The sequence below is a fragment of the Pelodiscus sinensis genome, chromosome 2, assembly GCF_049634645.1.
Source record: "Pelodiscus sinensis isolate JC-2024 chromosome 2, ASM4963464v1, whole genome shotgun sequence".
NCBI lineage: Eukaryota > Metazoa > Chordata > Testudines > Trionychidae > Pelodiscus > Pelodiscus sinensis.
In genome coordinates, this window is record NC_134712.1 from 81,631,977 (window position 1) to 81,645,023 (window position 13,047).

Here is a 13,047-nt window from a genome sequence, read left to right on the forward strand (position 1 = left end):
GTATTTATTTCTATTATTGTAGTAATGGTATTGAAAAAGGGAACAAAGATTGTCAACAACTTCTGAAGTCAATAAACAACAGAAATTAAGTTGCAGCTGATCAAGAGAGCAAGTCAGGCTAGAGCTGGGTGGGCAAAATATAGCCCAGGGGCTGGATCGGTCCTGCCACTATCCTGCAATCCAGCAAAACAGCTCCTCGCCTTCCCCACCCCCACCCACGGCACTACTCAAAGTGACTAACTGCTGGGGCCATGAGCTCTCTGCGTACTGAGGAGCAGCGGCGGGGGAGAGGGGCAGGAGGTGCTTTGCACACTGCCCCAGCACAATCTTGCAGTTCCCATTGGCTGAAAAACAGCCAATGGGAGCTGCCTAGGCCACACATTTGCAGTGTAAGCAGCATACTGAGGGCCCCTCTGCCCAAAGAGTACGCGGTGCATAGAAAGCACATGGCCTGTACAGTCAGCTGCTTTGAGTGGCGCACAGGAAGGATCCCACTCGGCTGATGGCTGGGAGCCACCTAAGGTAAGTGCCGGGCATCCCAGTCCCTCTCTCCCGCCAACACTCTGTCCCCCCTCCTGCACTTCTGCCACAGAGCACAATCCCCTCCCAGACCTTGCACCCTCTCTTACACTCCTCCTCCAAGTCAGAATCTTCTTCTTGCACTCATACTTTATCCCAGACCCAGCACCTCCTGCCCCAGGTCACAGTCCCCTTCCTTGACCCAAATTTCCTCCCAGATTCCACATCCCCTCTTGCACCCCAATCCCCTACTTCAAGTTCCCTTCTGCACCCAACCTCCATTGGAAACCCTATACCTTCTCCATTGAATGTCATGGAAGAGCGCAGACCTTCACCTCTTACCAAATTCTTGAAGTGGCCCCCCATCAAAAATTACTGCCCATCCCAGGGCTAGAGTGTCTAATGGGATCAAAGTCTGCGAGGACAGTGAAATAGATGGTAATTTTCTGAGTGGTGAGGCAATGGAGAGAATGCTCAAATATAACTAAGGAGGGAGGTGAGATCATTAGCAATGTAGGGAGCACAGCAGGGAATGATCAATGATGAAATTAAGGGCATGGCCTCAAACAGTTTGAATAGGGGTGAGAGAGAGTAGTACAGACAGACTGAATGAAACTAACGAAACCAAGAACGGAAACATAATTGAAACTCAGTATGATATGATCTTACTTGATTTGGTTCATTGAAAGATTTTTTCAGTTAAGAAAATTGAGAGTTATTTTTATTTTAGTGTTTTTGCGGCCAGTTGTAGCTGCTTAGCATGAAAAATCTAATCACTTTTCTTAGGACAGATGCAGGTGACACATTGGAAATCAGACACCTTAATAGCTAAGGAATAGGAACACTACATGAATTAGTGGTGTCATCCAATTTAACACAAGAGCATTAATAAGACTGACTCACAAAGAACAAATTAAAAATAAAATTAATACTGAACCAAAGCCATATTAAATAATCAGGTACTGTGTTTTTCTCCCTTGCCTCTGCTAATTAGTAAAGTGTGTGTGTGTGTGTGTAAAAACTGCTCTTTCCTTTCTTTCTAATCACCCCTCCTCTTTTTCTCCCCCACCCCCTGCATGTTGTTTAGAGTCACATCCTTACTCCTTATTAATGGAGTAACCTTTTAGGACACACCTACCCAGGGCTAAAGCAGAGATAAACTATGCAACTTGAACTACGTCAATTGTGTAGCTTAAGTTGAAATAGCTTATTTTGGCTTTTGGTGCTGTCTATACAGCAGAAAGTCAAAGAGAGCACTCTTCCTCCGACTTCCCTTACTCCTCATACAATGAGGATTACAGGAATCGGAATAAGAAGTCCTACAGCTTGACATTATTTCGACATTATGACAAAATAACTGCTTGTAGTGTAGATGCGGACTATGTTATTTCAGAAGACCGGCAATTATTCTGAAATAACGCTGCTGTGTAGACATAGCCTTACTGTGCAAGTAGCCCCACTGATTTGAACTCGAGAGGTACAACTCACAGGGCAAGAAGCCCAGCCCTAGAGAACCAGCTAGTTCCTGCAGGGTTACGCGGGGGGAACATTCTGTGATAACAAGTACTGCTGCTGCACAGTGCACCCCTCTCGGTGCATCTGATGCATCATGGCTTACATGGGAACAATCCTTCCTCCACTACTAACAGTTGCTGAAGGACCCATGTTCCTGATTGGCTCTCTTATTGGAGAGACACTTGTAGCCACGGCTACACTACTCTGTGTTGTCAACATAACGCAGCTTATGTTGCCCTAACTAGGGAAGTGTATTCTCTGCAATGCTCTTCCTTCCATTTTAATTCACCTGCGATGGCACAAAGTCAGCTTGACAAAAGGCCCATAGCTTAAGGGGACTGTCACGGGGCCAGGTGTGCCCCATGCCCCGGGATCACTATGGCCCAGTGGCCGAGTCTTTGATCGCCCCTGTCGGGGTTCAATATGGTGTGGCGGGGTAGGGGGGTCCAGGCCCTCCCTCTCTACTGGACCCCAGCCCAGGGCCCTATCAGTGGCAGGTGGTTTCCACCACTGGCTCAGCGGGGGATCCTCCCCAAAATGTGCTGAGCTCTCCAAGGCACCTCCTGCTTCCTGCCCCGGGCTACTTCCTACCCCATCAGCAGTGGCTGGTCCAGTAGCTGGCGCAGCTGGTGTGTTGGGGTTGGGGAACGCAGCAGCAGCTGGTGGAACGATGGTGGCTAGGGTAGCTGCAAGCTGCCATCAGGACTGTAGCTCTGGCTGTTCCTGCGGTCCCGCAGGAGCTCCTTCCCCTTCAGAGGTCAGCCCCACCTGAGCTGCTCCTCTGGCCTTTATACCAGCACTGTAGCTGGAGCAAGCCCAGCAGGGTCTTGGGGGAGGTGGCCTTCTCAGCCCAGCAGGCCCGGGTAACCTCCCCTTGTCCAGTGTGGGACTGGGACGCCCCATCACAGGGACATAGAGCGATGCCGTGTCAGTGTAAACACAGAGCAAGCTAAGCAACACAGAGTGGCCTCCAGAAACAGAGACAACTGGTGAGGAGGGACCCAGGGGGCCACCAATGACATGATCCCCACTCTACCCTAACAAAGGGCCAGGATAACACCCCTCTGCCTCAGATCCTGCCTCTCCCTTGAGGCAGCCCAGTGGCAGCAGGGGTCTGCAGTACCTCCCTTCCCTTCCCTGCCTCCCCCCCAGCTCACTGGCAGTGGCAGAGGAAACAGAGCAAGGTGGGCCCAGCTCGCTTTGCTCCCTTGGCCACCTTGCTTCACTGCCCACCTGTAAGAGTGGGGGCAGTCCCACCCCCTCCCACTCTTCCAGAATGGCATGCCAGGAGAGCACAGCAAGCTGTGGCTGCCCTGCTCTGCTTCCCCTGCCATTGGCTGTCAGTACGTGTGTGTGTGGGGGGGGTGCCAAGCTCCACCACTTAGTCTCTCCCCTCTGCCAGTTACTGGCTGACCTCTCTGCCCATGGCATTTGGCGCACGTAACCTCCCCGCCCTTCTCTGCCCTCCCTCCCCCCATGTGTCATCCTTGTCCAAAAGGTATCTGACAATACCCACCATGACTGCTTGGTCATGGTTTTGAACACAGCTGCCTGGCAACCAGGTACAGAAGTGAATGCCTCTTGCCTGCTAAAGCCCTAGGAAGTTTTGAACTTGCTCTTCCTGTTTGCTCAGTGTGCAAAGCTCACATAGCAACTGCCCAGCTTAGCATGCCGGCTTCATGCGGCAAACAGCTCCTGGCTGTAGTGCATGGGAGGTGGTGGATCTCCTGGGACTGTGGAGAGAGGGGGCTGTGCAGGCTGCAGGAACATGCTTGGGGCATAGAGGGAAAGGACCATATAGGGACTTGCAGCTGTGTTTTGTAAAAATCAAAGAGCAGCAGCAGGCATAGCAGAAGGCAAGAGAGGCAATTAATTGTCTTTTATGCAGAGCTTCAGACATGCCACTTCCACAGGGAGGGGGCTGGGTCAGGGTAGTGGTGACTAGCCTCCTCCCTCCTTCCGTTGAGCACCTCTTACAGCCTTGTGTTCATAACGCACAGCCTAAGACTGAAGAGCAGTGTAGGAGCCTTTCTTTCTGACATGGACAGCTGGCTTGCAGGTTACCAAAGCAGTTGGAAACCTAATAGGATGCCCATAGAACATGCGATTGAGCAATCTGAACCCCCATGAGGCTTTGCAAACCCTGTGGCTAGTTGCATAGTTGAATAGCTACCTGATACAATTTGACCTGAGTACACAATTAGTTGATAAAGGGCTGCTGGCAGCTCTGCAGTTTAAATGTAGTAGGTGCCGGGCATGCAGGTAGCCTGGCTTCTACTACATTTAAACTACAGAGTCACAGTGGGAGTAGGTCCAAGTCCTGGCTCATGCTGGGTCCTGCACTGCACCTCTGCCTCTCCTGCCCCCGCACCATGGAGACTTTTTAAGCCAGCTCCCCCCCAGCACCAGCTCCTGCTTCCCCCACTTGCTGCCTCTGCTACAGAGGCGGGGGGGGGGGGGGGGCGGGGAAGGGAAGGGGAATGTGAGTAGTTGACTATTCAACTCCTCTTTTACATCCCTACAATGCACTACTCTCTGTGTTAATGCAAGACTATGTCTACACTAGCATGATCTTGTGCCAGAGCTATGCAAATGAGGCTAAGCGTGGAATATCGCTGAGCCTCATTTGCATATCTAATGAGCCGCCATTTTTGCGGAAGAGGCTCTTGCGCAATGCCATTATGCCTGAAAATAATCAGCGTAACAGTATTGCGCAAGAGGGTTTTTCTTGTGTAAGAAGGGGCAGTGTTGGCAGCTCCTTCTTGCGCAAGAGCATCTTCCACAAAAATGGCAGCTAATTAGATATGCAAATGAGGCTCAGCAATAGTCCACACTTAGCCTCATTTGCATAGCTCTGGCGCAAGATTGCGCCAGTGTAGACATAGCCCTATTGTGGATGCCTTCTGATGGCACAAGGAGCACAATGTGGACATGCAAAAGCAGTGGTTGTATGGTAGCATAACTTATGTCATCTTAACTGCATAATGTAGACATAGCCTTATAAGTGATGCCCAGTATAAGGGTTTCAGGACAGGCTCTACAAAAATTAATCCTGACAGCATCCCTGACAGGTAAGCAGGTATTATCCCAATTTTATAGGTGGGGAAACAAGATCAACTCAGTATGAGTCCACAAAGCACTGTAATTAGAGGAATTGAGTTCCTGTCTCCATAGCCTACGTACAGACAGCTAGTAAGCTAGAAAGGAGAATGGTTGATTTACATAGAAATGTCTTTGGAGAGAGCAGTGGAAGGACAGGCTATATGATTAATGTGGTTTTGAGCAGATATTAGTTTGAAAGTTTGCTTGAATGGAGCAGTAGCAGTATTTAAACTCCCTAAAATTTAAAATAACTTTGTTTGCTTATACAAAGATTAAAATGACATGTCAGTACTATTAGTCTACTTATCTCCCAAACCACCTCTCTTTTCTAATACTTCTCACTCGATTATTAAGACACCCACATTAAAAGAAACTTCATCAATCATTTACTACTGTTCATTCACACTATTAAGCCAATATCATCTTCTTTTGTCATTACAGTTGCCCCTTGAGCAACAGACTGCCATGTACAAGGTCATAAAAGGAACCTTAACAATTAAATTGATGTAAGGGAAGTGAGGCACAGGAACTGAGATGGGAAAAGTTATTTTTGCATGTAGAGTAATTAGTACAGTAAATTCTGTGACAAAATTCATGGATAGTGTGGTGCCCCTTCACTCTCCAGGTGGAAAGGAGGCCACTCTGCCTCATTGCCTTTGGGTTTAGCTTTCAGCCTTGGGTTTGAATCCCACTGGTGGGGTGGAGCCATATGAGGTGTAGAGCTCTGGGCCTGTCTAACTGAGGTAAAACACAGAAACAGGCTGGAGTCCTTCTCCTCATGCCCTGGGAGGGCAGCACCCTAAAGAGTCATAGGCCTACAATAGAGCTGGCAGTCTAGGGCTTTAGTCCTAGATCATGGTTGGGCTGGTAACAGGCTGTAGCCTGGGCTTATGGGCTCAGGTATCTGGCAAACAGATACACACTAGAGTTCTCACCCTTTGGCAGGACAGAGCAGGCTTTAACCCTGCCTTGGCTCAGGCAGCCAGCAAACACACAGAGTCTCGAGTTTTGGGGTGGGAGGGTTGTGAGCATCCATAAAATCTAGGGGGCTCCAGTTGTTTTCAGCATCCAGGGTGCTAGCAGGGCTGTTCAAGGGTCACAGGCCCTCTGGCCTAAAGGCAGAGAGCTAGCCACCCCAGGGTTGAGGTACCAGAGAAATGCAGGTCCAACCAATTCCACTGTTCCTTAGCCCTAGGCCCTATCTCAGTAGGGATCTAACTATAATATTCCGATTCAGGAGCATTCAATCCTGTAGCTGTCCAGTCATCGGCTAACCCTCAGCTACATCCTACCCACCTGGGATTTGGTACCTCAGGACAGATTTTTCCGGTATGTTGGGCCAGCAAACCTATGCCTCAGGATTGGAGCAGTGCATAGTTACCTTAAAGCCACCTTTGCACATCCTTTCTCCACTGGAGTTACATGAACCACACTATGACCACAAGCAAGGATCCAGACCCTTAAATTTGCATCCAGCTCTGGAGTTCAGATCAGAGGTTTCACATCTGGGATATTGGTTCGGGGCTTCATAATTGTGTGGTTTGTAAGTTACTTAGGTTCTTCATTGCTATGTGGCATTCCATACAAATACATAGTGCGTTCATCTCTGTTAAAGCATGAAATAGAATCAATAGCACAGTGAATATTTAACATGGAACATTTTAAAAAGTCTCAGAGGGGCAGCCGTGTCAGTCTGTAACAATATGGTTTTTATATAGCCATACTGAAAGGCCTGTAGCCATATTGGTAGGCCTAAAGCCTTCCTCTGCAGCCAGATTGAAGAGCTAGAGTCACAGACTCACATTCTATCTAAATTACATTAAAATAGTGTCACATCAGGCTGTGAGACCCTGCCCTAATGCTACCCATTGTCGCCAAATAAGGAAATAGATTTCAAGATGGGTAAAGAAATTTTAGTTTAACAGCATTTCGTCTGGCAAGACACTGTTTATCAATAGTGGAGGTTGTGGAATCCTCATTCTATAATTATGGTCCTCACTTTCCTATTGTCCGTATGATCTCTGTCTGGTTTTTAATTGTTTCTGTCTGCTGCATAATTAATTTTGCTAGGTGCAAATCAAAAAAAGGTGGTGGGTATGATTGGTTAGGTAATTCTGTTACTGTAGGTTATAATTGGTTAGTAAAATTATACTAATATAATTGCTTACGGTATAGCTAAGCAGGACTCATATTTCACCATATAAATGGGTCCAAAAGGAAATTCTTTGGGAACCAACTCCAGGACACAGCTCCAAAATCAGAGCTGCCAGACCTCAACCCTGGGCCAATGACACCGTGCTGAAACTGGAGTCCCCCCTGATGGACCTGATCCTGACAGGCCATCAAGATAAGTTCATCTGTCTTATTGGGAGTGGTGAGCGCTGTATGCCTGGCATGTTCACCTCTTTTTGATTATTGTTAATAAATAGAGATTAAGTAGGATATTACCGTGTAAGGCTCTTTCACTGGTAAAAGACCCCACAATCCCACAAAGTGTAAGGTTACGCCTGGGCCTGAAGAAGGGTAAGGGTGGGTGCCTATATTGGACAGGTTACATCTGAGCCCTAGGAATGAGTAAGGGTGGGTGCCTCTAGAGAGACTATTTTGTGCGGGTAACAAGTCTGTAACTTTAAAAACAGCAAATAGTCTTGTGGTACCTAAGGTTATGTCTACGCTACTATGTTATTTCAAATTAATAACTCTCAAAATAAGCTTATTCCTCTTCACAAGCAGGAGTTATTTTTATAAACTAATAAGACTATTATTTTGAAATAACAGGCATGGTAGCGTGGATGCTCACCTTGTTATTTCAAAATAAGGTGAGTTATTTTGAAATGACTCCCCAGTATAGACATGCCCTTAGAGCAGTGTTTCTTAAACTATGCTCTGCACAACACTGGTGTTCCGTGAACAATTCACAGCTGTGCCACGACCTTTTCTTTGTTTTTGTCTCTTTTTGTCTGACAATTTTTTTTAAGAACATTTTCATAGGTGTTCCGCATAAAAAAATATTATTGTTTGGTGTTCCATAGTCACAAAAAGTTTAAGAAACACTGCCTTAGAGACTAACAAAACTATATATAGTATCATGAGCTTTCATGGGCAAAACCTACTTTATCAGATGAGCTGCAGTGGTAAAAGAGGGATGCAGAATTTATAACTGAAAAAGAAGGTAGAGAGAAAAAGTCACCACTAGCAGATCCTGATTCATGATTGAAGCCTTTGGGAGGGGTTGGGGGAGAAACACCTTATCTGTTTCTTTTAAAAGGGTAATAGACAATTAAATGCAAAATTAAGTGAGGGAGACCAACCGCTGCCACATGCAAGCAGACCAGACCAAAATGACAGGACTTGCTGCCTGACTTAAGGATGCTGACCAAACCAAGACTCAGAAAGAATGAGCTCAGATTCCAGAGGACTGAAAAATAACCAAATTCTGAATGCAAAGGTATCTATCTTGAACATGCTTTGAAAGGTAAAGTGCCCATGCTTAAGAAATTCTTTTGCTAAGCCTGTTTTCCTTGCTTGCCTGCCATATTGCCCCAAGTAGAATCAAAAGCTCCTGCAGTCAGTTGGACAATGTGGGGGAACATGTCTAAGCAACTGGGAGCTCAGGAAGGATGTAGCACTGTTTCAAGGGTCTTACTAAGGCAGGCAGGCTGCAAGGACACACTGGCAAAGAGCTGTCAGACACCTGCACCTAGGGTTGCAGGTCGTTTAACAAAAAATATGGAACACCCCTTCCCCCCCCACACACAAAAAAATACCACTGGGGAAAAATTCTGATGAGGAAAAAAAAAGGGGGAGATCAAAGTTGGTGAGGGGGAAAAAAAGAAAAAAAAGGCTGTGCCTTTAAATGGCCCCGCGCTCCTCACTCCCTTCCCCTATCAGATGCAGCAGGGGAAAATTGTCTCCGCTGGGCTTCCGTCTGAGGGAAGCAGGAAATATCAGACATTTCGCATGTCTGGTATTTTCTGGGGGTTTTTTAACTGGAAGGGGAACCTGAATAACGGACAGTCCAGGCGAAAACCGGACACCTGGCAACCCTACTTGTACCCGGGTGGGGGGAAAGAGGTGCCTGAGAGACCCAGAACTAGGAACATTGAACAAGTCACTACCCGGATCCTGGTGATTTGAAAGTTTAGTATCATGTGGAGTCTAACAGTAGGGTTGATAGACAATAGACCAGTGTCTGCTCAGTGAGAGGGTGAGGCCAGAGTGTAACAGCATGTCATTATTGTGCTGGGCATATTTAGCATTTTGATTTCCTGTTCTCATTCTCCCCATTTAAAAGCAACATTTCTGGCCAAAAATCCAAACACACACCCATCTACAAAAGGTGAGGTGTCAAGATAATTTCACATCCATAGACATGTCTACTGATCATTGCTGTAGGGAAGCAGAGACCAGTGTTGTTAAGTTTGAGTAACTGTTTCTACTCTAACATCCTGTTTTCAATCCTGTCTTATTTTCTTTAGATTAAAATTTTTCCAAGTTTGGCCTGTGTTATGCCTGAAAATTTTATTTTTGCTTAAGATTGGATCAAACGTAATTCCTCCATTTCTAAGGGCAAGTAGAGTAATGGGGCAGGGGGAATTCTTTTATTTAAAAACGTATTTGCAATCTTTTTTGGAACAGTTTTACAGCCAAAGTGGATGGGCATGGATATTTCAGATTTGGTATCCAAGGAGCCTACACTAAAGAAAAATGCTTCGAAGAGTTCTTGTGAGATGTAGATTTGATTTAACCAACTTATGACCTTGAAAATGAGGCACATCATTCATGCACAGTGCAGCGTTCACATTTATTCATTAAGGCCCTGATCTCGCAAAGACTTATGCATAACATATATTTAAACTTTACGCACCATGAACTGTCTATCTGATTTCAATGGATTACACACAGTGTGCAAAATTTAAAATGTGTATGAATATTTACAGGAACAGGGCCTAAGCCAATAAAGCATGCAGCTAAGGGAGGTTCCACTGCACATACACATATGGCTGGCTAAGCTGTTGGATGTAGTGAAAAATGTACTGAAGGTGTAAAGAACAGCTGTTCACTTTCTAAAGATATACAAATTTGAATACAGCTTTAGATACCCATAGGTGGTACTGTGTATATTCCAGAAAAATATCTAAATAAAAAGAAAAGATGAGAGCAATACAATAGTGAAATTAGTGTAAGTGTTCTTTCTATAAGATAGTACTGTTAAAAGTATTTATGTCCATCTATCAGATGCAAATGTCTTGGTTTTAATGTGAGATTATATGGTGCATGAATAGCCAGAAATTTGTTTAGAAATGACTTGTGTGATTTTTCTCTCTCAACTGATGTGAATTTCAGTGGTCTCCAGAAAGTGCTAGAGATGTTCCTATGCACAAAAGATTAAACTCTGAAAAGAGAACATACAAAAAAAAGTCTGAGCTACTGTGTTTGTATTGGACCACATTTTCCTCTCATTTATACCAGTGTAACTCTGAAGCAACACAACTGAAGCCATCTTGGATTTACACCAATATAACTGATCAGATTACAATCCATTATCTTTAAGATCAGATATGGAATGAAAAATAGGATAACTGGTAAAAATTAAACCCATATCCCATGCCAGTAAATATGGAAAAAAGGTCAGAATTTGAAACTTTTTTTCTCCCTTTCCTTATGCCACATTATATCTGAAATATATTCAAATATATAGGGCCAAATGTGGCAGGTTATTTGTTGCAGGGTACATCTTTCCTGGAACATATGATTCTTGTGCTTTTGGATCTAGACCGGTTACTTATTAAGTCAAAGATTCAATTTGAAGTGTTGACTTACAGAATGCTAAATGGAATCTACTTGTCCCTTTCCTTATACCACATTGCCAAAGTCAGAGCGGGCACCTGATCTGGAGTACCATTCGTGTAAGAGGGGTCTGCTGGCAGTGCTTTTTCTGAGCCCCCCCCCCCCCCCTCCACTTCACTCACACATGATTTTTTAAATTCTAAAATGGTATCTTTGGGATGTGTCTTGTCCCTATTCAGGAATTTACAGTACTTTTAAAGAACCTAGTGTGACTAGTGCCTTTACAAAAAATATAACAGTGTCTAAGGAGATTGACCTTAAAGTGACTATGAGACTTTGAGCCAATTCCTACCACTTTCTTTTGTGGCCTCCTTTAATCAATACCAGGGTAACACAAACCAGAAGCCTTCAGACAATTTACTGTAATAATCAAAAGTTATGGCAGAACAGCAAATTCTCAGATGAATTTTGAAATGGAACCACAGAATAAGTGGCTAATTGACCCTGTTCAGGATTTCAGCCCAGAGTGAGGCAATCTGGGACACTTAACTGCTGAGTCAGCCATTTTATCTGCTGACAGTCTGCCACTCCAAAAAGACAGTTTACTCCCATGCTTCCCTGCCCAATGGCCTGGCTTTCCCTCACAAGCAAGAGACATGTCTGTTCCCTCTCTCCCTCCCTCACCAGCTGACTACTCCCTCTGCTTTGCCAAATTGCATTTTCCAGGGGCCAGGCTATACCTTTGATAGGTGAAGAGTGGGAGCTTGCCTTACTTTATTTTATTGGCTGTGAATGACTACCAAGATTAAAGTTTTTAGTTTAAAAAAATAATGTCCTAACTATGAAAAAAGAATTGTATAGCTGGTACTTTATGTAGGATTTTAAAAATCCCAGTGACACTAGAAACTGAAGATACTATCACTCCTTCAGTTCTGCAATCATTGTAAATATTGTAAGTATAAAGAACAGCCCTATTTCCAAGAAAGATTCCAAGTGAAAGAACTAACTAGGGAGTAAAACCACTTAATCTTGATTGAGATCTAAACAAAACAAACAATAAAATAGCATGGAGGCAAGGGATGCACCTCTCAATATATATATATATGTATTTATCTATATATTTGAGAGTTTGTGTATCTGTCCAGCAGGAACAACAAGTAGTCTTGTGGCACCTTAGAGACTAACAAATATGTATATAGCCAGGAGCACTAAATTTGGTATGCAGCTTCTTATCATAACTTAAAGCAAGGTATAAGGATTTGGTTGTGCCAGGACAATGGGATGTCCATGGAATGTGACTGTTTCTCATCAAACAGAAAGGGAGGGCTGTGATAGCAGGGACAGTTATACTCCTGAATGACAGCAGGGGGATACAAGCATCCCAGCCCTGGGGAACAGCCAGCAGCTGGCTACCAGAAGTCCTGGACCTGTTCCAGCAAGCAGCCAGTGGCTGGGCAGTGTGGTCCCTGCTGCCCCAGTCTGGCTTCAGGGCGTAGCCAGCAGTCACCCTCACTCCACAAACCTGACTCCTGCCCCCCCCCCCAACCACAAGCCTCTGCCCTGACTCCTGCACCCCTCACATTCTGAAGGCCTGAGCACTGCTGGGTAAATCTTCTAGTCCGTATATAAAGAGAAACCCAAAACTGGATCTCAGCCCCCTCTCTCCTGCCACTCCCCCAAAAAAGTTAAGATAAACTTCTAAAGATGAATTACTTGAGGAAAAAAGCATCATAACATAAAATACATGAAAGCCAGGAAAGTCTAACTTTAAATTTTAAAAAATATATGAAGATTCAGAAATACAAAATTAAGTTCTCCTAACTCTGTCTTGTTCTCCTTACTGCGTCCTACTATATACAACATGGATTTCTCTCATCGGGAATTATCACAATTAACTTTCAATATTTTGCCAATGTTGAAGAATTCAGCAGGCTCTGATTTATAAGGAGATTGAGATTGTGTGTAGCTTTGGGGTAGGTAGTATTTGGTCAGTGGATGGGGTCAGGGCTGAGATCTGATTTATGAATGCTAGATCTCAGACCAAGGAGAATTAAGATAATGATAGTGTATGTATATGCTGTTCAAAGAGTAAACAGGGTAGATATGACTGTACTAGCTCTG